Source organism: Lissotriton vulgaris, chromosome 2_2 (assembly GCF_964263255.1).
Source record: "Lissotriton vulgaris chromosome 2_2, aLisVul1.2, whole genome shotgun sequence".
NCBI lineage: Eukaryota > Metazoa > Chordata > Amphibia > Caudata > Salamandridae > Lissotriton > Lissotriton vulgaris.
Window position 1 is genome coordinate 45,101,286 of NC_141688.1, and position 23,109 is coordinate 45,124,394.

General features: G+C 46.6%; 1 protein-coding gene across 1 annotated transcript in view; it reads right to left on the reverse strand.

Moving 5' to 3' along the window:
* The window catches only part of INSYN1 (inhibitory synaptic factor 1), a 325,708-nt gene extending 305,277 nt beyond the window's left edge, over positions 1-20,431 (reverse strand). The window contains exon 1 of the mRNA XM_086959265.1: positions 19,337-20,431. The gene's annotated coding sequence lies outside the window, so the exon portion shown is untranslated. The remainder of the gene's footprint in view (positions 1-19,336) is intronic.
* Positions 20,432-23,109: the final 2,678 nt, after the last annotated feature.

Consider the following 23,109-nt stretch of genomic DNA (forward strand, 5'->3'; position numbering starts at 1 on the left):
CGCCTGAAGAGTCCTGGTTGAGGGCCTATACTCCAGGAGGGGTAGTAGGCGTAGGTAAGTAAGCACAGTGCTTCGTAGCTGAAATATCATTCTTCACTGGAGATCAATGACCAAGTTCCCTTGGTAGTGAAACCCCACCTATAACATTCTATGTATTTTACAGTATGAAAACTAGAGATGCATTGAGTGTTGGGATGAGCTTATGAAACATTCTAAGCTGTGTGTTCAGAATAAATGACCTTTGCAAAAGTGCAGCTGTCTTGTTAGACTTTAGATTACAAATGTTCAACAGATATTTGGAATCCCACCCTCAATCATTTTATAGTGAATACAATGAACAAAATCTAAAGATTCACTACTGATAAGCAACAGACTGTCAGATATGTATAGCATTTGGATCAAATATTGTATAATGCATGACCAAATGTGTAACATTTTTACTATTCTTAAGGTGTATTTATTAAGTGTGGCACCTACCAATGCCTTGAGTGTATAAACATCAATAAACTATAAGTTAGGCACACAGGACAGCATCCATTTTTGGTGGGTGTCCATCATCTGCCAAAGTCTAAAGCCATCCCTGAATGCTCATGTCTGTGTCTTCATGTCTCAGTGCCTATGTCCTGGTGTTGCACTGCCAGTGTCTGTGACCTCCAGTAACAAAGTCTGTTCCCTTTTTGCAGTGTCTCTCTCCTAACTCTTTGTACCACAGTCCGTGTGTGTGTCTCTATTTTATCTGGGTATGCGGATGTCGCTGTACCAAACTACAGTACCTGTGTCTGTTTTTCCGAGTGCCTTTGTTTCTTGTCATTGAGTATATTTCCCAGCACTAATGTCTCAAATTCTCAGTGTTTGTGTGTTTCTGTTCCCATTGCCATTCTAGGGTCACTATCTATATGCTATCATTCTGATGTCAGGATCTGTGCCTACATGTTCCAGTGCCTGTGTCTTCCTGCCATGGTGTAGCTGGTTGTTGGAACTGGCCCATTCTGGTTGTGTGAGGCAAGGCCCTAGAAAGGGAAAACCTACCACTCCCCATCAACTATGGGCGATTACACTCACTATGTAACCTGCGCTCACCTTTGGCTAGCTTGGCACTAAGCAGTCAGGCTTATCACAGAGGTAATGTGTAAAGCATTGCACAGCACTCACACACAATAAGTACACTGAGCTTCATAAAAGAGACTTCACATGTGGTGTATGTAAATAAACGTATTCAACACACACAATACCTAACACAACCTGAAAATCATGTATTTCTGGGCATAAATTTCATTCGAAAATATCACTAGCAGTACTAGGCCCATCCGTGTTTAAAATGACATCAGCAATATGCACACTTGGGAAAATTCCTAATTTATCCCCCAGCACCCTAATGCGATACAAAACGTTGTTGAAACAAGGCCCACACTAGTATTTAATGTAATTCACTACCACAAAGTTATAGGGTGCACCCTAGTTCACAATGATATCAGAAATGTTTACATACAGATAACTACAACACTTTTAAATAGCCCAGTGGGTCAAGGTTGCATTGGTAAACATCAATGTCAAACGTAATATTCTCTTGGCAAGGAAACAATGTGTACGGAAACACCGCCATGTGGTGTAATTAATCACAGACAGTTACTCCCACACACTCACTCAGCACGGATAAACGGTGCTACGGATATCAGGTCGGTATGAAGTGCACTCGCACACATATTCACACAGCACCCTAACGTGGTGCACTGTTATCCAGCAGGTCAGTTGATAATGCTCTTGCAGACCCTGTGGCCTGAGCCCACCTACACCCTTCTGCCAACCTCGTCTACCATACACCCACGGGCTGGAGATAAAGAAAACCTTCCCTTGATACTAGGCCAATCGCAGCCAGATTTACATTTAGTCAGGGTCCAGGGGGGAAGGTGGGAGTAGGTAACAGGCTAATTAGGCGGCAGTTGACAGATGGAGGTTTGGCCCATACACAAAACGTTCAAAGTATTCCACAGTGTGCCTTCAGGCACCATCCCAGTTCTGCAAAGTTTCTGGGGTGTCAAGCAGTCTCTAGACCCGCTTCTGATTGCTCTTATAAGTGTTCTTTAGCCCAGTCTATTACCTTCACCACCCACAGCTGATTTGGGCAATAATACCTGGCAACACAAAGTCGTTGGGCAGGGTTAGGAGAGTGTAGTTGTTCCGCCACACTGATGGCACAAAATGGAGCAATCAATGAATGAGGGATGAAGCAGACGAGCTTCTCAGAAGAAGGAGCCACCCCTTAGGACACATATTGATCAAAGTAGTGCCTAGGCAATCTGGGCACTCCGGAACATGAATCTGCTCCTCTGTACCTCCATGGAATTGAGGCACAACGTTTTGTGCGTGTTGGTATGAGTCGACAGTTCCGGTCACACACAATGCAAAGTCGTAAACTCAGCATCTCCTTGGAAATGAGGCACAACGTTTGGTGCACGTAGAGCTGTGTCGCACTAGACAATTCCAGTCACACACATCAAAATTATATCAATTCCGTACCTCCCTGGAAATGCGGCACAACATCTGGTTCACGTTGAGCTGAGTCGCACCAGATGATTACGGCCTGGTGAAATTTTGTGCCTCCCTGGAAATAAGTATGAAACCAACAGGAGAGGACCCATAAACCACGTTGGGATGGGTGTATCATGTGAGTAAAAACAGTTCCCAACAGGTATTATGCGGAGACAATTTTGAAAGCGTATGCAATATGCATTACAAAGAAAGGAAAGCCAAGGAGTCAAGGAATTTTCAGAGAAGGTAGTCTTATTTTCATGAGTGATAAGAAAAAAAAAAAAAAAAAAAAAAAAAAACTTTCAAGGGTCAATACAGTTAAAACAGCACTGTACAGAGTGGATCTTGTGACAACCCGGTGACACTTGGTGCAGGTGCTATATACAATCAGTGACAAGTGAGTGTGCAAGTGTTTAAAAACAACAGCAAAGGCGACGCATTAATCAAGATTTAAACATCAGATGATGGCCCCAACAGAGACAAGTAACCATAACTTGAAACAAAATTATTAGTATGGGAGCACAAGACGTGAGATGCGTCGTGAAATTCAAGCTGTCTAGTCGACGGCGTTTCGATCCCCGTTGTTCGGGATCCTCATCAGGACGGGGTTGTTGATGAGAACAGTGACTTAAGCTCTTGTAGGAAGACGTGGTTGAATTCCTGGTTATAGACTCGATCGTCCAAGGCTACTGAATGATTCTTCCGTCTGGGCAGCGAGTGGTACTGGCGAGACCTGACTGAATCAGGGGTGTGGGCCGTAACCGGGGGTCTGCTGTCACAGCGGGTTGCAGGCATTCACTGCCTGCAACCCGCTGTGACAGCAGACCCCCGGTTGCATTCACTGCCTGCAACCCGCTGTGACAGCAGACCCCCGGTTACGGCCCACACCCCTGATTCAGTCAGGTCTCGCCAGTACCACTCGCTGCCCAGACGGAAGAATCATTCAGTAGCCTTGGACGATCGAGTCTATAACCAGGAATTCAACCACGTCTTCCTACAAGAGCTTAAGTCACTGTTCTCATCGACAACCCCGTCCTGATGAGGATCCCGAACAACGGGGATCGAAACGCCGTCGACTAGACAGCTTGAATTTCACGACGCATCTCACGTCTTGTGCTCCCATACTAATAATTTTGTTTCAAGTTATGGTTACTTGTCTCTGTTGGGGCCATCATCTGATGTTTAAATCTTGATTAATGCGTCGCCTTTGCTGTTGTTTTTAAACACTTGCACACTCACTTGTCACTGATTGTATATAGCACCTGCACCAAGTGTCACCGGGTTGTCACAAGATCCACTCTGTACAGTGCTGTTTTAACTGTATTGACCCTTGAAAGTTTTTTTTTTTTTTTCTTATCACTCATGAAAATAAGACTACCTTCTCTGAAAATTCCTTAACTCCTTGGCTTTCCTTTCTTTGTAATGCATATTGCATACGCTTTCAAAATTGTCTCCGCATAATCCCTGGAAATAAGGCACAACGTCGGTGCACGTTGATTTGAGTCGCTCCTGACAATTCTGGTCATGCACACAGGTCCAAGTTCAGCGGTGCCACAGAGGTAGAATGAGTACAACCACGGAGTTTGGTCCTGGGACAGGGGGCAGCTGGACCCAATTTACAGTGAAAAGAACAAAATTGCTGGCCCTCCTCCTTATTTAGTCTCACTATGAGTTTAAGAGACAACAAACAAATAACGACGTCTCTTTGTTTGTATGGGTAATTTTATTTAACCCTTTTGTTCATTATTTTTAGTAAGATTTAACTATTTAGTAGGTGAGAAGAACACTTTATATACACCTATATACAAATACAAAACATTAAGACATATTTACAAGTACTGACAAATATCACGTAAACAATAAATCAAACAGTTATCAACAAACTTCTCGTATGAGAAATGAATAACAATTCTGCATCCGCAAATAATTGATCTTTGCGAGGTAATCAGAAACCGCTATTGAACCCAAAAGGTTGAAAAAAAATTCGACAGAAATCAGAAATTGATCCACAGTTAATTTTAACAATAGAAGCTGCACCCGTCAAGGGCAAATATTTTAAGCTCTCTGTCTGTCGTTTGCCTTGCCAACGCGTTTCGAATCTGTCAATCTGTCTGGTGAGCGTATGCAATACTCCCAATGCGTGAGACTGCGGCGCTCTTACATTGTACAAGGTCAGGGACTAAAGGGCCCCGTTTTGTCTTTCAGCGCGAGTGAGGCGCTCCTGGATACAACGGTGAGGAACACGACCCCGCCACTGACCAAGTCAGATTAAGACAACGAACACACGGTATGGCGGCCGACGCCCCGTGTTTACTACCAGAAACCTGGGTAGGTGGTTTTACAATTTCCCGCAACACTCTACGTTTTAACCATAATTGATGTCAATACTGAGCGCGACCTTCATTCTTTACAGGTCGCACAGAAAGGATAAAATGAGCATACGGAGAACTTAATACCGCATCCAATGCCACACTCGACGAAGGTATGAGCGTGTAGCATTAGGTCTGTAGTAGTCGCTTGGCACTGCTCGAGATGGCTTTGTAAGTCTTTGATTTATTTATTGTTTCAGAATAAGTCTTCCATTTTCACTGATTTCTGCGGCGTTCAGCCCCTCGTGTACAAATTGAACCACAAGAGCCCACCGCAGTCTCCATAAAGGTAACTAGTCCAGCACAGTCCAGCCATTCCTAGGGGGTTTTTGTAAAATAAGTTTTAAACACTGAAACAAACTTCGTTCGATTTTTGTTTAGATTGAAAACATTGAGAGAGCCCTGAGGAGAATCTGTAATTCTTGACAGATTCGAAACGCGTTGGCAAGGCAAACGACAGACAGAGAGCTTAAAATATTTGCCCTTGACGGGTGCAGCTTCTATTGTTAAAATTAACTGTGGATCAATTTCTGATTTCTGTCGAATTTTTTTTCAACCTTTTGGGTTCAATAGCGGTTTTTGATTACCTCGCAAAGATCAATTATTTGCGGATGCAGAATTGTTATTCATTTCTCATACGAGAAGTTTGTTGATAACTGTTTGATTTATTGTTTACGTGATATTTGTCAGTACTTGTAAATATGTCTTAATGTTTTGTATTTGTATATAGGTGTATATAAAGTGTTCTTCTCACCTATTAAATAGTTAAATCTTACTAAAAATAATGAACAAAAGGGTTAAATAAAATTACCCATACAAACAAAGAGACGTCGTTATTTGTTTGTTGTCTCTTAAACTCATAGTGAGACTAAATAAGGAGGAGGGCCAGCAATTTTGTTCTTTTCACAGAGGTAGAATGAGGCATCGCTACAGGTACACCCCAACCTTCGAGGGTCGTAACCTGTGAATCGGACAACGCATGCAATGAGCATGGAATTGGCGTGCAGCTTTTCTGCCGGCAGATTGAATGCCTGATGTAGGATCCTTCCCAAATCCAGACTACCGCTTTACGTTTGACCGCTTCCCCAATGTCTAGCCCACCACTTTGAAAACATCAGAGGATTGCGGCTTTTCCGTTTGTCCCGTGGCCATCAGTGCTTTTGAATCAGCCCGACTGCTTCTTTAAGTGTACTGCATTGATTTGTATGAAGCTTGCCCAAACCCTCCCCGGTCCTGATGAAGACCCGCTCTGTATTGGATACTGATCATACAATCTCCTGGGTCGAAACGTAGACTACACCCTTACACCAACTTCTACCCCTAGTGTGAATTACACTGCTGTCTGCAGAAGTCCGGCTATGAAAAAATTGTAACATTTGATGTACCGTCGCCTGGCTCACCTGTGAAGCCAGCTGAAGAAATTTTGCATTTTTTGCATGTTAATATGTATGCTTGACCTATGACACGTTCCTTACTTTACTACACTTCCGAACACTTCACTTCCCCTTCCCCCCTTCCCTACCATTGGGCACCATAATTGTTTGTGAACTGATATATAAATGTAATGTACATTAAGATGTCTTTGAGCACTTTTTGATTAAACAACACTGTGTTCTAAAGTGAAAAAATCCTTTTCTGATTCTATTATTCCTATCTGTTCTCCCGTTCTGGGACCCCCCTTTTTTCTGTATCACTACATACCTAGGTCCCAGTTACTTTCCTTGGGTTGACCCTAATTTTTGTAACGACACAAAAACGATGCAGCACGATGAACAGAGCGGGCAATAGGGGGGGTCCCTCAACCAGTGAATCCGCTCACCACCATCAAGACGCTTATGATGCAGGGGCCACACTCCTGGGATGTGGGCAGAGCTTTTGGGGCTCCACACCATGCACAATGCTTAGTTCCAAGCTCACACTATGCTCCCAGTGGGAACCCAGCAGACGATGTAGGCACTTAAGAGGGCACTGCTCTCCAGGTGTCACAGGTAGATGGTGTGGGTACCTTGCTGAAGGTCTTTGATGTCCTTGAGACCTCCACAAGAGAACAGGGGGCAAGCCAACAAGCCGTGGGAGAGCACACGTCAGGGTGCCACACAGCAGCAGATAGTCACCCCAGGCTAGTTACTGTTCATGAAGGGTGGACGACTCCTTCCAATAGCAGTAATCCTCCTTATGCACAACAGATTCCTCTGTTTGGGTGTGCACCACAGTTCCAGGATCTGTGGTCCCATGTCGCCACAAGTGTATCTCTACCCTGTAAAAGTATGGTACTAGAAGTTATACTGTAGTGTGCCTTTGAAGTGGGGTGTGATTCAGAGAGTTTCCCTTTGAACCACAGATGTCTCCCCTAGTTGTCAGTCCTCCCTGTCATGGGACTGTGGAATGCAGATCTTAATCTTTAGTGGGGCCATGATCTGGCTCCCAGAGGCCAAGTGTCAAAACCTCTTCCTCCAGTCTTCCAGCCAGGACCTCAAATGGCAGAGGTCTGTCTCCAGTTGCATGCCTAATGTTTATATCTGTCTCTGGGGAATGCACAGATGTGCTCCCCCATCCTCCAGTGTAGATTAGAGTCAAACCAAAAGGCACGTAAAAAGTTCAGAGCAAAGAAATGCCGACTTTTCTGAACTATTAATAACAAATCCCTCTTTACCACAGGAGAGGGCTTGCCATTGTGAATCCAGTGATAGAAAACATTATGAGGCTGCTCCACTGTAAGCCACTATGTCAGCTTTAAGTAATTTCAACCATTCCCCCATATTAATCTACGGGAAAAGCAAACCTCCTGGGTAGTGAAAACGCACAAGGGCATTCTTTACTACCTGGGTAAGGAAAGGGAACACGTGTGTATCTGCCCTTCCTTTCACCTACCACTTGTTCACTCCTTAGACTTACCCTAAGGGTGCTCTAGTCTTAGTAAAAGGCACCCACAGCCTTGGCCAATGATTTAGAAAGGCCAATCTGAGCATAAGTGCAATTGCGCACCCAGAGGTCTGCAATGGCAGGCTTGACACATGTGCTAAAAACATCATATATACAAGTGCCCACACACAGGCCTACAATGGCAGGCCCGAGACATGTTTCAGCACATCAGGTAAGCACCCCTGCCTATTATGTGTAAGAAGGGAGTGCACAGTTTCACGCTGCATTTACAGTGGGAAAGTGCGCAGAGCCCTTAGGCCACTAAAAGAGAATCAGCCAAACCCACAAGACGAAAGCAAAAAAAGTTTAGGGAGCCACTACCTGTCAGGTCTAACACCGATCATCAGCCATTCCATAGTGTATATCCACTTAAGAGGCACAGGATATAAAGGCAGCTGACCTTTAAAAATGCCCATACTGGAAAAAGAGGCATGTTCCAAATGTGATCACTAAGACACATTGTTCAATGAATGCCACATTCAGAAAAAGGGAGTATAGTTAAATCTACAGTACGACATTTTATGGTGTAGACAACCTATATAGGAATGTATGCATTTGTACTTTAGTGTCAACGCCCAAAGCATCTAGGTGCTTTTATGTCTCCATGGCATGTGTCACAGGTAGGCACTGTGTACTTGAGGCTCGTATTACAGAGAAGCAGGACATTTGGTCAAGCAGGTCTGATTCTGTTTTAGGGAGTGGGAAGGGGAGAGTGTTTCACAGTTAATGTACATTAACTGGCAATTACCAATCACCTCATAGAATATGGTATTGTCATAAAACTATTGGGCCGGAGGCTGATCCTGTGTCCTGTGCTCGATCAATGAGGGGGTGCTGCCAGGTGAGTACATTTTATGCATATAAATTATTGATCTAATGCAGTTTTTAGGTCTCACTACAGACAGTGTTAGCCATTTGTCAGAACACATGTTGCCAATCCTTTAAAAAAAAAGTACATATAATAAGTAGTACAGAGAAAGTGGGCTTTGGGTTGGCTTACTTCAGCCATTGACTTTCTGGGATTTTTCATGGTTTTCCATTATTTGGATGCACTGACCATCAAGGCCATGGCATTTGGTCGCAGTGACGGTACTCAAGAAGTTTTTTTGAAATATTGTAGCAGTAACATGATTTGCAGCCTCAATTTTTTTAACAAAGTAAAGGTGTGCACATACATCAGCTTTCTTACTGGTGCACCAAAACCTGTCTCATTGTCAAAAGTATCACTATGCAATATTTTGTTGTTCATCCTCTTAGATTTCTCATTTGCAACTCAAACATCATTTTGACTCTCTTCTTTGAGTGTACAATGTATCTGTCCTAATGCAGTTTGTTGAACAAACGAGCCATTTTCCCGGCTTTCATGTGGTTGTAGCCCAAGAGGTAGCTTCATTATGGGATTTTCTTCCTAGGACAGCACAAAGCAACACCCACAGAGCTGACAAAGTTTCACCCAACTACCCTAATAAAAAGTGAGACCTTTTGGCTATGTCATTGCATGTTTAAGAAACACAGGGCTCACTGGCTTTGGCAATGCCTGTTGAGTAATAGGGTTGTAATGGCAAATCAGAGACTTTCAATTACCAGATCTGTGGCTGAACAATATTCCCAGATTGTTGTTTAGATTTTTATAAAGTCTTGAATATAATTGGTCGTGGTAATGTCGTTTTATTCTATTATCGCTTCTTCAATCAGTGCCATGTTCTTTTTTCTACTTTTTGTTGAAGTTTTAATAAGAATTGCCTGCTGTGGTAGCTAGATTGAGTTACCATTTTATTGTGCCTTCATATTCAGCATTGTGACAAATTGTGGGTTTAATGGTGTGCCATGGAGCGCCGGTGTACTGTGAGCTGGAGTTTGTTTTAATCTTGACTAAAAGGGGTGTTATTATGGTTGAGGTTGAGCCTGTTCTTGATGCTACAAGTTGCATTTAATGTCATGCAGTTTTTGTTAGACTTGCAGTGACCTTGAAGTACAGGGCGATTTTATGTAGTCAGCTTGTGTATGGAAATGCTCACTGTAATTCACTAGTACACCTTGTAAGGGCTTTATGTATATATTACATATGATGGCAGCCTTGTAGGCCCCTGTTTTCACCAGCACAGGAATTAACGGAACCCTTGGCCGACTGTGGACATGACAGGCATCAACACTGCCGCTAGGAATTTAAGACAATTTAGTGAAGCTCATGACGACTGATTCATGAATAGGGAGTTCCAATCTGCGGTGCGCAAAACTAGAAGGCTCACTTTGAGGCTGGTAATGGGGCTATGGACAAGGTCAGTTGGGCCAGGGTAATGTAATGATGATACTTGTAAAGCGCACTGTTACCCCATCTCGGGGTGTCCTGGCGCTGAAGACCGATGGGGAACCCATCCTGGCTTTCTCTGTGAGATGGTCCCTTTTGGGTATCTCCAAGGTGAAACCAGGCATCTCCAGCATCTGTGGGGGGCCGTTGTAGCGATGAGGCAAGCTTAATGCCCAGAGTTGCCGAGTGTGATCCCTGGTTAGAGTAGGCACCGAGGCGAGAATTATCGAGTCCGTTGACCCTGGTCCATAACCCTGGTCCACAACCCTGCAGCGTTGGGAATTGAACCCTGGTCCCGGGCCGTTCTCTGCTTCTGGGTCTGCCACCTCTAACCAGTGAGCCACACCACTCTACAAGTGGCTGGGCTTGTTTCAACCAGGATGGAGTTCGAAGTGTTGCTTCTGTACTGGAGTGTGCTTTTTCCCCATATCATGGTCTAGAGCGGGATTACCAGTTGCAGGGCAGGCAGCAATCCTTTTGTTTTTTGGAGCCGGATACAAACGTTCATCTAAAACATATTCTGTGCCTTACAAACAGGGTATGTAACGACAGCTCATCTATAACATATAATAAGGGATGTCAGCTTAAAATGTACGCTGAGTAATGAAAGCCTTCCTAAGACACAGTCTGCTAATGCATGTCAACTCAAAATGCATGACGTGCAATGACAGCCCACCTAAAACACATTTTGTGCTGTGTGTCAACAGGAGATTAATATTCTAATGGAAACCCACCCGAACACATCCGATACTCGCGTTACTTAACTGAAAATTGCAAGGTGCAGAATGACAACGTGTCCATGAAACGCTGTCCTCTGCGCAAACAAGACACATGCAATGTATAAGTACAGTACCCCATGCGAGATGCAATCTGAATCTCCAAAGAGCGGCTGTGAGACGTGAAGTGCTGCTTGTCAACTTGAGAAGCGTGGTGTGGAGCACTAGCAGCAGCCCTTATGCATGGACTTTGGATATTTATGTATGAGCGATGGCCGCTCAAAAGCTGCCTCAGAGTGCTGCATGTCTTTTGGTTACGGTCAAGGTGTGCTACAAGGGACTTGTAGCACACCTTGACCTTAACCGTACAGTGCCCAAGCCTACAAGGGTTGATTGGGTTTCCCCTGCTTACAACACATGCATGTCTTTTGGGCATGCGTTGTGTACAAGATGCTGCCCAAAGGCAGGTTCAAGGTGATTGCAGAGTGAGAGGCAACACATCTGGGGGATGTATAGAGTGTATGTGCTAGGGTCATCTGGCAGCAAGAGGAGACATATGTACCATTCACAGCTCTTTCTCTCCCCTTCACGGTAGCCAGGTGAAAAATGACATTCTAGTGGCCACTTGTTTCATTACATGTATATTTCCACAACAGCTGTGTTATTATTTTAGGGCTGACCAGGAGATTATCAATTCCAGATCCCATCGGCCTGGCAGGTCTCTACCTATGAACTCAGGTCTTGGGACTCTGTAGCAAGGGCCCTTTCGCGCACTGCCTTGGAGTTATAAGGAGCACTACGGATTGGAGAAGTGTGGCTCATTGGTTAGAGCAGGCAGACCCTGAAGCAGAGGTCAGACCCGGGACCAGGGTTCAATTCCCGACGCGGCAGGGTCTTGAGCTCAAATGTCCACGGACTCGATAATTCTCGCTTCGGTGCCTGACCTAATCATGGGTTCACACTCTGCAACTCTGGGCATTAAGCTTGCTTAATCTCCACAACGGCCCCCCGCGGCGGGAAGCCTAGCTTTCACCTTGGGGATGCCCGTTAGGGGCTATCTCACAGGGAAAAGCCAGGACGGGTTCCCAAGGCAAGCGCCGAGATGCCTCCAGGTAGTCGAGCGCTATATAAGAACATACAAAAAAAAATAAAAAAATAAATACATGAATCAGTGTAAAGCCTTAACAGTATCCTGGGTGTATTCCTTGGGTGTGCATGTGAGACGTGCTATCATCCATGGCCACGAAAGCTGTGCTGTCTGCTAGGGCAGACTCCTATAAGCCTTAAACAGAATATGTGCCACACAGAAGCATGCCAAAAGTGAAATGTAGGTCTGGTGTGTGGTGGGCCATATGCAAGGCCAGCCTCAGCATAACTCAGTTATGGCATGTTAATGCAACTTATACAGCGCACGAATACCCAAGGGCTTCTTGGTGCTAGCTGAAACCAGAGCACTCTAATTATTGATAAAAATCCTAGGTGTTTAAAGGCCATGTTTTAAGATCTTTCCTGAACTGAAGCAGGTAGGGGGTGGCCCTGATACGGGCGGGTGACTGCTCCAGAGTTTTGTATTGCCAGTAACAAAGCTCCTTCCATACCAGTTTGACTTCATACTTCTGGGGACTGTGAGAGTATTTGATCCTACAGAGCGCAGGGGTCTGTTGGGACAATATCACTGAAAGATGTGACGCAGAATTTTAGGCAAGCGTGGTCATAATTTTGAGTTATATTACAAGAGCTTGTAACAGTGGCGGCCCGTCTATGCCAGGTCATATATTTGATGAGAGTAAGTGTGCCATCAATCCATTGATCGTTAGGCGAGTCTTCCTACAATACAAGATGCCCACGAGTCAACAGCACACAAAACGAAAAGCGAGCCGAAACCTCAGGCCTTCATCTCCCAAAACTCCCGCCTTCTGCAAACCCAGCAGCTTCACACTGCCTGTTTGCCATTTATCAGATCCCGCACCTCATGCCTCGACAGAATCCCTGCATCTTTAATGATATTGGTGCAATGTGCAGCGAGGAGGGGAGTGAGGAGGGGGGGGGGGGGGGGCGGGGAGGCGAGGCAGGGGACACACGGCGGGCCTGGGGAAACAGGAGCGGAGGAGAGCAGGGCACGAGGCGGGGAGGGGAAGACGCAAACTGGGGATGGGGCTATTTAAAACCGAAAGTGGCCGAGGAAAGAAAGAGGTGAAATAAACGTAATAGATTTAAAAAGCAAAGACAAGTAGGCAGCTGTTGGATGGAGAATCGAGGGAACAAATGCAAGCAAGATGGGGGGGGGCATAAAGAGAGACAGGATAAATAAAGACAGACTTCGGAAAGTAAAGAGAAGTAAGGGACACATTAGAGGCGGGAGTGGAAACAATCTTCTGATTTCCGCTGCCAGAGCTGCGCTGATCATTCACCACGACAATGATCGCCATGAGGTGACTGACGCCGATGATCGCCATGAGGTGACTGAGAGCCGAACCGCCGCCAGCTGCGGGTGGAGGGGGCGGGCGGCGCGGACTGTCAAACGCAGGGATATTCTTGGAGGAGCCGCGCCTGATAGACGAAGCAATGGTGGGAAGCGACCATAAAGAACGCCTAGGGCTGACGGTCGCCGGAGAGGGACAATTTATTCTAACATGCATCAAGGGGATACATCTGTGCGGGGACCGACAAATCCCACCGTATGGATGTAAAAAACGCGTTGCACAAGCATATTTGTAAGCACATTTAAACAGGACCGATGAAGCTACTGATTGAGCAAAAAGAGAAGAGACTGAACTGGAGCAGACCAAATATTGCAAGCGGGGGAGATAAAAGTAAAATAAGCGTACGGAAACAAAGGTATAAAATCGAGAGAAAGCAAGGAGTTAGGATTAATAGGAAGAAGACACAGGGCGGGACAATCCGAGAAAGACCAATTGCGATCTGGGAGAGGGCGACATGCCCTCAAAGGACCAATGCTATTGGAAAGAGGGTCTGCTTTACAATAGATGGCCAATTAGAGAAAAAGGGAGGTAAGGAACCAATACATAAGAGATCATTTCGATGCAGTGAAGAGGGTGGATTATGTGGCGAGGGCCAACCAATTGGAAAGCAGAGAAGGGAGGGCCGATATAGAGAGGACCAATAGGAAGTAGAACGGGAAGATTCGGCGAACACGCAGAGACTGGCGGTGTATTCTGTTTACCAGTGCTAGTTGTAGTGATGAACGCTTCTCTGGATAAATCTTAAGCATGTCATATTAAAGTATATGGGCAAGCATGTGATATTGAAGTATATGGGCAAGGGAGTTAGGGTGAGGAGGATGGGGAATACTCTTTGGAAGGGGAGAGTGAATGCTGGATAGCAGTAAAGAGAATAAGGAGGGCAGAAGACGGTTGAAAATAGGGTAGAATTTTTTTCCCAATGGAAGATAAAATGGTATGCAACAGAAAGACAGGGTGTGGTGGGGACGATAAGTGAGGGGACACGGGGAGTCTGAACGAGATGGATGCAAGGAATAGATTATCAGAACGCGGAGAGACCCAGTCCAGTTACACTGGTTCGCGTGCAGGGGTGTAGCTATCAGTGGTACAACAGGTGCAGTGGCACCGGGTCCCCGAGGTTTATTGGGCCCAATGAGGAAAGAGGGGGGGACATTTACCTTGGTTGCACTGGGGCGCATGCGACCCTTTCTGCAGCACGAGTTAAGGGCAAGGCATGGATGTGAGAGGGAGAGAGACAGTGGTGGAGAGGGCCACCTGGAGGGAATGAGGGGAAAGCGTTAGTAGGCTGATGGCAGAGAAGAGAAGAGAGAAAATACGAAGGGAAAGACAACTACATAGAAGACGAAAGGCCTTGCGGAGAATGGAAGGGAACAGGCAAGGAAGAAGTACAGAAAATATTGAAGACAGAGATGAAAATAACGAAAACGCAGACATAGGCACTAGAAAGATACTGGTAGAGGGGGCAGCGAGAGGGGCAAAGTATTAAATGATAATAAGGAAAACAGCAGGGGGTAGGGGTACAATCACCTTTGCGTAAAGAAAACGAGAGAATAAGCAAACCATTTGGCTGCGGAGAGCAAAGAGAAACATGGGGCGAGCGAGAGAGCACGAGAAACCGGTTGGTGGAAGATCCCCTTTAAAGAGCATGGGAAATAAGAAATTAAATGACATATCGGGATGAGTAAGAGGAACAGCAGGGGATAAGACCACCTTCGAGTAGGGAAAATGAAAGAATAATTCAAACATCTGGGTAGGGAGGAGAAACGACAGTGTGAGTAAGAGAAACAGCAGAGGGTGAGATTCACAGGCTCGGGGAGAGCCATTAATGGGAGAACCTGGGTAGACACTGGAGACAGGCACTGGGGAGGCTAAATAAACAGGTCAACAGGGAGCAATATAATTTAAAGAAGGGTAGAAAGCGATACAGAACGATGTACAGAGAGGGACGCCCAGAAGAAGGGAGGCAAAGGAATGGTACAGAGTCAGAAATAGAATGGGAGAGATGCAAGGATCAGAGAGAAGAGAGGCAATCGAGCATAGAGGCAGGCAGAAAGAGAGAGACCGGAGAGAGACAGAAAAAATGTAGGAGGGGAGGAGGTTGCATAGTGAAGCGATGCAACGAATTAGATTGGTATTGTGAATGGAGTAGAGTGAGAACCAATGAAGGGGGGTGAAAAAACGAAAGAGATAAAAGAGGTGGACACAAGTTAAGAAAGTAATGGGGAGACACAAAGTACGAATGAGCAGAGAGAGGTAGGCAGAAGGAAGAGAATAAAGTAAGGACGGCAAAGCGGAGAGGGATGGAGGAGCAAACGAGATAGGCATCAAAAGGGTGGAAAGAGGCTGGGGCCTCAAAGGAGAGAAGAGATGAGTGGGTAGACAACAGAGAGAGATGTGTCTACTGTAGAATCTGCTGGGTGGGCTTTAGCAGTGTACGGGTGACCGCACAGTGGGCTGAGTGGACAATAGAGAGGAGTACGTGGACAGCATAGAGAGATGGGTAGACTTGAAGAGAGGTTTGGGGCAGTGAACTGGTATGGGTGGCTGCCAGAGAGGAATTGGTGGACAGCATAGAGAGATGGGTAGACTTGAAGAGAGGTTTGGGGCAGTAGAGTGGTATGGGTGGATGCTAGAGAGGAATTGGTGGACAGCATAGAGAGATGGATATACTTGAAGAGAGGTATGGGGCAGTGGAAGGGTATGGGTGGCTGCCAGAGAGGAATTGGTGGACAGCATAGAGAGATGGATATACTTGAAGAGAGGTATGGGGCAGTGAAATGGTATGGGTGGATGCCAGAGAGGAATTGGTGGACAGCATAGAGAGATGGGTAGACTTGAAGAGAAGTTTGGGGCAGTAGAGTGGTATGGGTGGATGCCAGAGAGGAACTGGTGGATGTTTTATAGATATGGGTGGAAAGTAGGGAGGTCTCAGGACAGACAGGAGGAATTGATGGACAGTACAGGGAGGTGGGTGTACTATAGGGTAGGATAGGTGGACAGTAGAAATGGATTCGCTGACTGTACAGGGGGTAGGTGGACAACAGCGAGGAGTAGGCTGACAGCAGGGAGAGATGGGTAGATAGAAGTTAAATCTGGGGAAAGCAAAGAGGGATGAGTAGACAGTGTGGAGAGGTAGATGGACTTTAGCAATGGGAGGGCTAGCTGTACAGAGGGACGGTGGATAATAGTAATAGAGAGGTGTATGTAGCGAACAGAGGCTGGGGAACAGTAGAGTGTGATCGGCTGACAGTACCGGTAGGTGGACAGATGAGGTGTATTGGGCAGGGGGGGTGTGGGTATGTATGTATGTAAAGAGGAGTGAGGAAGCCAACTGAAAGGAGGGGTGGGGGGAATGACGAAAGAAAGATAAAGAGCATCCCGGCGAAGATAACAACAGTATGGGAAAGAGAAACAGCAAGGAGGAGGGATAAGAAGCAACTACATGACATTGAAGACAGAAACAGACAGAGAACTCATGGGGGAGGGAAGAGACTGAACCAAAATAGGAGAAATAAATAATAACAGCAGGGAGAGTCATTAGGACAGAGAGAAATGAACAGAAGGGGGAGAGAAAGAGAAAAGTGTGGGGGGCAACAGAAGAAGGTAGAGTGAAAGATATATTGAACAATAAAGGGTACCAGCAGAGGGGAGACAGAGCAAGTGGCTGGCGCCAAAGGAAGATCAAAAACAGGACAGGGCGAATCAAGAGAGAGGATGGGGCAAGAAGCAGCAAAGGGAGGGTGCGAGAAACGGCAGAGCTAGGCAGCGCGGAGGACTGGGACAGGAGGAAAACTACAGTAACAGGAAAGGCAGAAACAGCAGTGGAGACGAGGTCACAGAATGTATTTACACAGGAGAGGGAAACAACAAACTGAGGGGCAGGGAAAAGAAGAGAGAAGGTGAGCGAAGATGTGGCGTAACGGCCAGAACGGCTGATTTTGGAAACCAGATTCGAGTCTCGGGGTGGGCTCAAAATCCTGTGATTTTAGGCAAATCACTTAATCTCTCCCTACCTACCAAAAACTAATGCGTCCTTGCGTATTGTAACTGGTGTTTATGCAAAGCGCTCTATACCCTCGGGTTGAGTTTGCGCCATATACAAACTGCAACAGAAAAACACGGGGGTGGAGTAGAGGAAAAAGCAGAGAAACAGAAGTGTTGGAGCAAAATGAGAGACTACATGTAGAGACAAACAGAAGGGGGGGGGGCAGAAACAGCAAGCGAGAGAGCAACGGAACGGAGAGAGTAAAACACGAGAGGGACAGATGCAGTGAGATAATAGCGGCAAAGAGCAACAGTATAGGACGAGAGAAACCAGCATTGAAAGAGACGCAAGGTGAGGGGGAGAAGCAAGGTGAAGAGAAACGCGGGGAGTGGCAGCAAAGAGAAATCAAGAGCAGACGCAGAAGCCGGAAATAAATGAAGAACAGTGGAGGAAGAAACGCAAGAGAAGAGTTTAAAAAGGCATGGCTAAGGTGAAAGGGGTGACAAAGGCATAAGGAGAACACCGGGAAATGAAAGGAGGGGTGTGTAAGTGCTACGGAAAGGAGAGAGAAACAAGGGGACATAGTAGCAACACAAGTCGTTGAGCACCAGAGAGACAGAGAGCGGAAGCACGGAGAGCGAACCAAATATGGGAGTAAGTGGAAAGAAACAACAATAAAAGAGAAATGGTAGGCGGAGAGAAGCGAAACCGCAAGAGGAGAACCAATAACACGCACAAGGGGAAAGTAAAAGAAATAGCAGGAGTAATAATATCATCTTTCAGGAGTAATGCACATGAGAAAGTAAGTGAAAGAACAGGGAGGAATAGAAACAGCATGTTTACGAGAAACATGGGGAGAGGAAAAGAATGCAAGAAACCGCAGGCGGTAAGATCACCTTCAAAGTGTAAGGCAAATAAGAGTAAGCAAAACATCTGGATGATGAAGAGAAGCAGCAGTAGGAGAATAAGGATAACTGCAGGATTCGGGGCACGATCACCTTCGAGTAAAGCAAATGAGAGAATAAGCAAACCTTGTGGCTGGGGAAGAGAAACAGGAGGGCTTAGAGAAACTCGAGGCGAGGAGAAACCACTGGTAAGCATTAGTAAGGCAAATAAAAGAGATCGGAACGAGTAAGAGTAACAAGAAAGGAGGTAAGATCATCTTCGAATTAGAAAGGATAAGCCAAACATCTGGGATGGGAGGAGAAACGGCAGTGTATGTGAGTAAGAGAAACAGTAGGGTTAAGAGAAACACTGGGAAAGTGATGAAGTACGAGAAACATTAGTGAGCTAAATCACCTTCGAGCAAGGAAAGAGAAACAGCAAGGTTAAGATAAACCCTGGGAGAGTGATAGAGTTCGAGAAACAGCTGGGGGTAAGATCGCCTTTGACTAAGGCAAATGAAAGAATAAGTAAACATCTGGGTAGGGAGAAGAAACTGCAATGTGAGTAAGAGAAACAGCAGGTTTAAGAGAAACATTGGGAGAGTGACATAGTACGAAAAACAGCAGGACGTAAGATTCCCCTTCAAGAAGTAATTCAAATGAGAGAATAAGGAAAACATCTGGATGAAGAAGAGAAACAGCAGCAGGAGAGTAACAAAAACAGCGGTGTTGAGAGAAACACAGGGAGGAAAGAGTTTATGAGAAACAGCAGGGGCAAGAATCAGTTCACGGAGTAAGAGTGTGAGGAAAAGGAAAGCATTTAGGAGAGGTATAGAAAGAAACAGTAGCGAGAGAGTAAGAGAAACAGCAGGGGTACCAGAATACTAACACGAGTAAGAGAAAAAGCTCAATGAGTGCTCGAGAATCGGCAAAAAAGAGAGAGTAAGAGCAAGAAAGGTATTTGGGAGCACAAGAGAAACAGAGCAAAGAGAAATAGTCCTAATATAGTAAGAAAAACATAACAGGGTAATGAAAGAAAGCAGAAAAAATACTATGTATATTGGAAACGGATAGGGAGGTGAATGGGGGTGTAATCCAGGCGTCCACATAAAGGGAATCGAAAACAAAACGGTTACTTACCAGTGAGAAGAAGGATGTTTCCCGCAGGTCAGTTCTCGGGGTGAAGGGTCACGGCCTTCTGCTTCGTATTGTGGACTCCTGGCTCATCCACCGCTGCCTCTCGCTCAGCTTGTGATCCTGACATCGCCTTTTGCGCCTCAGCCTCGGAGATACCCGCTTCTGCACGCATCCCTGGTCACATGTCCTGTCTGGGCCGAGATGCACCTTTCCACGGCTGGTCTCTTCTAGGGGTGACGGGGTGTCCCGTTATAGCCCCCCCGCCTTTTGGCCACCTACAGGACACCTATCGAAAGAACGTACATCCAGTATAAGACACGAAAAAAACCGAACTATCAAGGAAACCCAGGTCAGGGACAGTTGTCGCAGGAAGCACGGAGCCGGTGTTTAGGTGGGGTGCTACTGCTGTGTTCACAATCTGACGTGCATGATGAGACCTCAGCGGTTCCGACCTCGGTGTCGAAGCTTCGCCTCCGATTTCGCTGTCCGTTCTCAGGACCGTCTTAGGGGTCGCCTGATGTCGAGCGCTGTAGCCCTGTTCATGTATTGCGATGCGGGCAGGCAGGGTGCCTACCAGGGGGGGCCGCGGCTCTGCCCATCAGCTCTGTTGCTCGGGGCAGCCTGAGCAGGACTGCTGCTTCGTTCATCAGCTACCACACATCCTGCCCCGGGCGCTTTCGGAAGGACCCCGTCATTTGGTGGAACAGAGCTGTTCACAAGTTTCTTTCCGTATGGGGGGGATATCTACCCTCAGATGATGCTCTCCCATCATGGTAGAAGTTGTCCCTGGTCGGGGCGTTCAGCAAACTCAGCATCCCAGTCCAAAATATCTGTCGACCCCTTTCTGTCTAGCCTCCCCAGGCATTGCCCCTCCCCCCAGTGCAGAGCATCTTTAGCGTGAGGACTTTCCCCGGTGGGTTTCCATCCCCAGATAAAGGTCAGGGTCCGCCCCCTCGCCAGGTGTGGCCCCGCCCCTCGCCAGGTGTGGGACCCCTCAGTGATTCCCGGGCCCTGGCTCCTCTTGCAGGAAGCCCTCCTCGCCAGAGATGCTCCCAGCCTCCGTGCACTCGCCGCCGGTCTGTGCAGCCAGCTCGCTGTCAGCAGCAGGAGTGGGGCAGAAGGCGGAGGCAGCCCTAGCAGGGTAGGATGCGTTTAAAGCGGCAGCATGGGCTGCGCAGAGCGAGCCTGCAGAGCGCAGCAATCAGGGGAGCCCTCAGTAGCACTCCCAGGGCCATCCCCGAGCAACAGGGGCGTGTGCTGCACACCGGGGTCCGGTGCTTCCCATCACTCAGCCCGACCATACATCCACCTCACTGTTTAACCGTCAGCCTGTGTGTGTGAATTCGGTCTCCGTTTCCCGAAGGTCCCCTCTATTGATGCCATCTGAGGTGTATGTGAGCCCGCGTGTGCGTCCTTTCAGCCCGGTGTGCCTACGTCAACCCCCCGTCGGTGTGCATTGTTGCAGCCCCTGTCTCTGTGTTTCATTTCAGCACCTGTCCTGGGTGCGTATCATTTCAGACCCTTTATGTGTATATTGTGATATCCTTTCAGCCTCTCCGTGCGCATCATTTCAGACCCCGGGCGCGTGTTTTATCCTTCTAGTCGTATAGAGTGTTTCCTTTCAGACCCCGGGTCTGAATATACTTCCAGTCACCGAGTGAGCAGCCTTTCAGCCCCTGTGTGTATCCTTTCAGCTCCTGTCCGTGTATCCTTTTAGACCCCGTGAGTGTATTCTCCCAGCCCTTGTGTGTGTATTCTTTCTTCCATCAGTCCAGGGTGTGTATACGTTTGGCCCCGCGTGTCCTTTCAGCTCCAGTCTCTATCCTGTCAGCTCCTCGGCGTGTTTCCTGGCGGCCCCTGTGAGAGTATGTTTTCAGCCCTTGTGTGCGTATCCTTCCAGCCCCTGCGTGTTTCTAATTTCAGCCCCTGCGTGCGTCCCGTCTCTTCACAGTGCTTCTATGTGTATTTTTTCAGTACTTGCTTGTGTATCCTTTCTGGCATCAGCATCTGGATGTGTGCACTTTCAGTTCGAGTGTGTGTATCATTTAATCCTCTCTGTGTGCATCCTTTCGGTACGAAAGGATGTGCCGTACAGCCCTAGTGAGTGTCCTTTCATCTCCAGTGCCTGTATCCTTTCAGCACCAGTGACTGCATCCTTTCATCCCCAGTGAGGGGATCCTTTCATCCCCAGTGAGTGTATTCTTTCAGCCCTAGTGAGTGTGTCCTTTAATCCCCAGTGAGTGGATCCTTTCATTCCCAGTGAGTGTATCCTTTCAGTTCAAGTCCTTTCATCCCCAGTGACTGCATCCTTTCATCCCCAGTAAGTGTATCCTTTCATCCCCAGTGAGTGTACACTTTCATCCCCAGTGAGTGTATCCTTTCATCCCCAGTGAGTGTATACTTTCATGCCCAGTTAGTGTATCTTTTCATCCCTAATGAGTGTATACTTTCATCCCTAATGAGTGCATCCTTTCATCCCCAGTGAGTGTATCCTTTCAGCCCAAGTGAGGGGATCCTTCCAACCCGAGTGAGTGTATCCTTTCATCTCCAGTGAGTGGATCCTTTTATCCCCAGTGAGTGTATACTTTCATGCCCAGTTAGTGTATCTTTTCATCCCTAATGAGTGTATACTTTCATCCCTAATGAGTGCATCCTTTCATCCCCAGTGAGTGTATCCTTTCAGCCCAAGTGAGGGGATCCTTCCAACCCGAGTGAGTGTATCCTTTCATCTCCAGTGAGTGGATCCTTTTATCCCCAGTGGGTGGATATTTTCATCTCTAGTGGGTGTATCCTTTCATCCCCAGTTACTGCATCCTTTCAGTCTGTGAGGGTATGCCTTACAGCCCTAGTGAGTGTGTACTTTCATCCCAAGTGAGAGTATCCTTTCATCCCCAGTGAGTATATCCTTTCAGCCCCAGTGAGTGTGTCCTTTCAGCTCCAGTGAGTGTATGCTTTCAGATCTAGTCGGAGTATCCTTTCATCCCCAGTGAGTGTATCCTTTCATCCCCAGTGCGTAGATCCCTTAATCTCCAGTGAGTTAATCCATTCATCCCAGTGAGTGTATCCTTTCATCCCAGTGACTGCATCCTTTTAGCCCCAGTGAGTGTATCCTTTCAGTCACAGTTAGTGGATCTTTTCATTTTCAGTGAGTGTATCCTTTCATCCCCTGTGAGTGTATCTTTTTATCCCCAGTGAGTATACCTTTTCAGCCCCAGTGTGTGTATCCTTTCAGCTCCAGTGGATGTATCCTTTCAGCTCAAGTGGGCATATCCTTTCATCCCCAGTGAGTGTATACTTTCAGCCCCAGTGAGTAGATCCCTTAATCTCCAGTGACTATATCTTTTCAAACCTAGTGAGTGTATCCTTTCAGATCCAGTGAGTGTATCCTTTCAGCTCTAGTGGGCAGGGTCGGATTCGGATTGAAAATCAGCTAGGGCACGCAAAAAAAAAATTGGCCCCCATTTGCATAATGCCTTTCCTCAAATCACTGCTTCGGTGTAGTTGTATTAAAAAGGAGGAGGGTAAAAAAAAGTGCCCACATTAGTTTACACTGGTGAAAAACACCTGAAAACAAGTGAGGCCACTACAAATCAGGCCACCAGCCCTAGCTCAGAATATGCACACATTAATGGGCAGGCCAGTGAGACAAAGGGAGTGATACCTCTGCCTGTTGCTAAACGGGAGGTAATGAGTGCCCATCTGCCTCTAGAAAGGCCACTCAGACACCCACTGGGTAGATGGGTGTATTCCAGCAATAGAGACATCGCCAAAATCGC